Here is a 6000-nt window from a genome sequence, read left to right on the forward strand (position 1 = left end):
TGTGGATGCATGTTTACAGCAGCTTTATCCACAATAGCCAAAAGGTGGAAGCAAACCAAACGTCTGTCAATTGATGTTTTCGTTCAGTCCCTAAGTGGTGTCCAACTCTGCAACCCCTTGGTCTGCAGCACCCCAGGCTTGCCTGTCCTTCACCATCTCCCACAGCTCACTCAAACTCATGTCCACTGAGTCAGTGATGCCATCCAACCATCTCATCCTCTGTCGTCCCCTTCTCCTCCTGCCTTCAATCTTTCCCAGCATCAGGGTCTTTTCAAATGAGTTGGCTCTTTGCATCATGTGGCCAAAGTATTGGAGCTTCAGCTTCAGCATCAGTCCTTCCAAAGAATATTCAGGATTGACTTATTTTAGGATTGATTGACTTGATCTTGCAGTCCAAGGGACTCCCAAGAGTCTTCTCCAGCACAATTTGAAAGCATCAATTCTTCGGTGCTCAGCCTTCTTTATGATCCACCTCTCACATCCATCAGATCAGATCAGTCGCTCAGTCATGTCCGACTCTTTGCGACCCCATGAATCGCAGCATGCCAGGCCTCTCTGTCCATCACCATCTCCTGGAGTTCACTCAGACTCACGTCCATCGAGTCAGTGATGCCACCCAGCCATCTCATCCTCTGTCGTCCCCTTCTCCTCTTGCCCCCAATCCCTCCCAGCATCAGAGTCTTTGCCAATGAGTCAACTCTTCGCATGAGGTGGCCAAACTACTGGAGTTTCAGCTTTAGCATCACTCCTTCCAAAGAAATCCCAGGACTGATCTTCAGAATGGACTGGTTGGATCTCCTTGCAGTCCAAGGGACTCTCAAGAGTCTTCTCCAACACCACAGTTCAAAAGCATCAATTCTTCGGCACTCAGCCTTCTTCACAGTCCAACTCTCACATCCATACATGACCACTGGAAAAACCATAGCCTTGACTAGACGGACCTTTGTTGGCAAAGTCACATCTCTGCTTTTTAATATGCTGTCTAGGTTGGTCATAACTTTCCTTCCAAGGAGTAAGCGTCTTTTAATTTCATGGCTGCAGTCACCATCTGTAGTGATTTTGGAGCCCAGAAAAATAAAGTCTGACACTGTTTCCCCATCTATTTCCCATGAAGTGATGGGACCGGATGCCATGATCTTCGTTTTCTAAATGTTGAGCTTTAAGCCAACTTTTTCATTCTCCACTTTCACTTTCATCAAGAGGCTTTTGAGTTCCTCTTCACTTTCTGCCATAAGGGTGGTGTCATCTGCATATCTGAGGTTATTGATATTTCTCCCGGCAATCTTGATTCCAGCTTGAGTTTCTTCCAGTCCAGCGTTTCTCATGATGTACTCTGCATATAAGTTAAATAAACAGGGTGACAATATACAGCCTTGACGTACTCCTTCTCCTATTTGGAACCAGTCTGTTGTTCCATGTCCAGTTCTAACTGTTGCTTCCTGACCTGCATACAAATTTCTCAAGAGGCAGATCAGGTGGTCTGGTATTCCCATATCTTTCAGAATTTTCCACAGTTTATTGTGATCTACACAGTCAAAGGCTTTGGCATAGTCAATAAAGCAGAAATAGATGTTTTTCTGGAACTCTCTTGCTTTTTCTATGATCCAGCAGATGTTGGCAATTTGATCTCTGGTTCCTCTGCCTTTTCTAAAGCCAGCTTGAACATCAGGAAGTTCACGGTTCACATACTGCTGAAGCTTGGCTTGGAGAATTTTGAGCATTACTTTCCTAGCGTGTGAGATGAGTACAATTGTGCGGTAGTTTGAGCATTCTTTGGCATTGCCTTTCTTTGGGATTGGAATGAAAACTGACCTTTTCCAGTCCTGTGGCCACTGCTGAGTTTTCCAAATTTGCTGGCATATTGAGTGTAGCACTTTCACAGCATCATCTTTCAGGATTTGAAATAGCTCAACTGGAATTCCATCACCTCCACTAGCTTTGTTCGTAGTGATGCTTTCTAAGGCCCACTTGACTTCACATTCCAGGATGTCTGGCTCTAGGTCAGTGATCACATAAAGGTGTGCAACATAAATGAACCTTGAAGACATTATGCTAAGTGCAATAAGCCAGACACAAAAGGACAAATACGATGTGATGCCACTTAAATGAAGTACCTGGCACAGTCCAATCTGTAAAGGCAGAAGTAGAATGCTGGGGGGATTTCCCTGATGGTCAGGTGGCTAAGAATCTGTGCTCCCAATGAAGAGGGCCCAGGTTGAACCCCTGGGTCAGGGAACTAGACACCACATGCCACAGCTACAGATTCTGCGTGCTGACTAAAAAGAAGCCACACGCCGCGACTAAAAAATAAACCTGCATGCTGCAACGGAGATGAAAGATGCCACATAGCACAACTGAGACCCGACATAGCTAAATACATGATAGACACTTAAAAAAAGAAAGTAGAATGGTTGTCAGCAGGGTCTAGAGGGAGAGAAGAATGAGGTGTTATTATCTTAAAAGGACAGGGTTTCAATTTGGGATGCTGAAAAAGTTCTGGAGATGGATGGTGGCGATGGTTATGCAACAGTGTGAATGTACTTAATGCCACTGAAGTGTACTCTTAAACATAGTTAAGATGGTAAATTTTATGTATATTTTCCCACAATAAAAAAGATTGAGTGATAGTGAGCAGGAATAAGCAAACTTATCAGTGGGGTAGTACAGACAGTATGTGTGTGTGCGTGTGCGTGTGCATGTGCGTGCGCGCTCAGTCACGTCTGACTCTTTGTAACCCCGTGGACTGTACCTGCCAGGCTCCTCTGTCCATGGGATTCTCCAGGCAAGAATGCTGGACCGGGTTGCCATTTCCTTCTCTAGGGGATCTTCCTAACGAATCTACGTCTCCTGTGTCTCCTGAATCGCAGGTGAATTCTTTACCAATGAGCCACGGGGGAAGCCCTCAGATTAGCAGGACTCACATGTGATCTGTACACCGGTTACCATTTCTGAATTCCTTGTCTTGGGCCCACGATCAGTACAGAAGTGGACAGCAAGCATTTAGAAACTTTCGTAACAATTTTGCAACGTGAGTTTATGCCTATTGAATCTAATAATAAATAACTGAGGCCGTCATTTTATGCATATTTTCAATTTTATCTTTAAGTAAGTAATTTTTACTATATCTACAAAAATACTGATCTGCAATGGATTAGAGGAAACACGAGTTCAGTTCAGCAAGGAAACACTCATATTAGAGCTCGCTATCTGACAGAGGACGCTGCAGGAAGTGAGGGGAGGATAAAAATGGAGGTCAATCATTCATACGAATCCAATCGAGGTAGATTAAACGCTTAAACATGAAAAATTAAATAGTATATATAAAGAATAAAATGAGAAAATTTTTAGAACACATAAAAAATAATTATTTTTGTGACCTCAAGTTGGGAAAATTTTCTTTGACGAGGTACATTTGACATGAATTAAGAACTTCTATTGAAAAGTCACCGTAAATGCAAAGACAATCCCAAATTGCAAATAAATATCTGAACATATGAAAACTACGTTATGGGACTTCCCTGGTGGTACAGTAGGTGAGAATCCCACAGCCAATGCCGGGGACACGGGTCTGATCCCTGGTTTGGGAAGATCACACCTGCCGAGGAGCGACTAAGCCTGTGGGCCACACCGACTGAGCCCGTGAGATGCGACTTCTGAAGCCTGCACGCCTAGAGCCCGTTCTCTGCAATGAGAGAAGCTCCCGCAACGAGAAGCCTGCTCACCGCAACTAGAGAAAGCCTGGGTGCACCAATGAAGACCTAGCACAGGTAAAAATAAATCAATTTTTGAAAAAGCAGATGATCCTTATTAAAAAAAAAAACTAATACAGGGTTACAATCCAGACTATATAAGTAGTTCTTATGAATCAACAGGAAAATACCAACAGCTCATTAGAAAATAGAGGGAAAGACCTACACAGGTATTTCATAGTAGAGGTAAAAAAACAGGTCTGTAAACATGAGGAGATTCTTCAATAGTTATCAAACAAATGCAAATTATAACTGTAATGAGACACAGACCATACCTACTGGAATGACAAAAATTAAAGCTGACAAGAACGAGATCAACCAAAACACTATCATCAGCTGCCGGTGGGAGTGTGGACGGTTACAGTGGCTTTCGAAGGTGATTAGAGTGTCCAGTATAATACTCCTGGAGCAGAGTAGACGCGAGCACGTCTGAACGTAGGTTCCAGTCAGGTGTGTACTCTGAAGAGGAGAGTGAATGCATGCAACATGGGCTAACGATATACTGGACGGCTATACAGCAGCGAAGAGAGAACTGCAGCTGCTCACACCAACAGAAGTGACTCTCAAAAGCACAATGTTGAATGGAAGAAGTCACAGAAGAATGTATATTATATTCTTAAATATAGCATTAAAAATAGGTATCTGTATTCTGCCAAATCAAACACTACACTGCTTAGAGATTTAAGCGTGTTTGTGTGCACACGTGCACACGTGTGTGTGTGTGTGTGTGTTTGCAGAAAAACTCTAAAGAAAAGCTTGGGATGATGAACACAGAACTCGGTAGTTTCCCTCTGATAGAAGGACACGTGACCGGGGAGGCGCGTTTAGAGGTTTCTAAGAAACTGACACCGTTCTACGGCTTACCTTCCGTGGTGGGGATGCAGGTGTTTCTTTTTCTGTTCTTAAGCCGACCTTACGGGTTATGTGTATGTGTGATATATTGCACAATTTTTAAAAAAGCAAAAGAAAGAATAAAAAGCTTCTCCATGATGGCTGAGAACGGGTCAAAATGAGAACAGGGCTGAATCCCCTGAGGCTGAAGGCAGAGGCGAGGCAGGCTTCGAGGTCCTGACTAACAGGGAAATGCAAATCAAGAGCCTGTGCAGAGACCTGCCCCTCAACACTGATTTTTGTCTCCCCAGAACTTTCTGCCTTTCAGAAACTACCTTTCCCCCATCTTGGAGGGGCTGTCATTCCTGTGGCATCACCAGTCACATCAACTGTGGGCCTCAGGCTCACACAATTAACTGTGACTCAGGCCAGCTAATTAGAGTATTTCTACTTCTCTGGCCTCAGCAGCTAATTACAGGCATTAGTAGAGGTCGCAAGCCAGCCCCAGTCAGAGCCATTCCTGCCCTTCTGTTGGAACAACCAAGAAAGAAGTGGTTCTACTACATGTGAATGGACGCCCGATCCTTCTAGGCCCTGTGAAAATGAGCTTGAAAACAGAGCCGAATCGAGAGCAAAGCAGAAAGGAGGACTGTGCTCAGTTGCTCAGTCCCATCCGACTCTTTGCGACCCCCTGGACTGAGCCCCACCAGGCTCCTCAGTCCGTGGGATTCTCCAGACAAGAATACTGGAGTGGGTTGCCATTCCCTTCTCCAGGGGATCTTCCAGTCCCAGGAATCAAAGCAAGGTAAATTTCAGGCAAATTCTTCACCATCTGAGATACCAGGGAAGCCCAAAAGGAGGACCAGAGAATCACAGAAGGACAAAGCGAGAGACAAAGTCCTCACTGAGTGTCTGGAACTAGACATTCCTGATTCCCACTGAGTAGAGAGTTGCAGATCCAAGCACAATCAAACGGGTCCTAAGCAGCACAGAATTTTGTACCAGGAGCAGGATTTTGGAAATTGGCTGTACTGGGGTGGAGAGCAGGGCAGTGTGAAGCCTCCCCTCTGACCAGGACGTCAGCTGCATCTGTAAAGTGAAGCCAAGTCAGTAAACTCTCCAGTTGAATCTGGTGAGGTTGGAAATTTAGAGGACCTGTTTTCTTTCTTTTCTTAAAGTCAGGTTTCTGGAGCATGTTGGCAATTTCTCCAATCTTTAGTGAGGTTCTATAGGAAAAGATACACTGAGTCTCAGCTGGGCCTTTCTGAAAGTGGGGAAAGGGAAAACCAAAGCCTCTTTCTGCTTGGGGCCAGAAATTCAACTGAGCTGAGGGTGAGAAAATAATTTTTTTTAGGATTGCAACAGTCAGGCTCCTGCCCTAGGCTGACGCTGGTGCAAGCACAGGCTGGAGAAGGAAAAC

The sequence above is a fragment of the Bos mutus genome, chromosome 10, assembly GCF_027580195.1.
Source record: "Bos mutus isolate GX-2022 chromosome 10, NWIPB_WYAK_1.1, whole genome shotgun sequence".
Taxonomy (NCBI): domain Eukaryota; kingdom Metazoa; phylum Chordata; class Mammalia; order Artiodactyla; family Bovidae; genus Bos; species Bos mutus.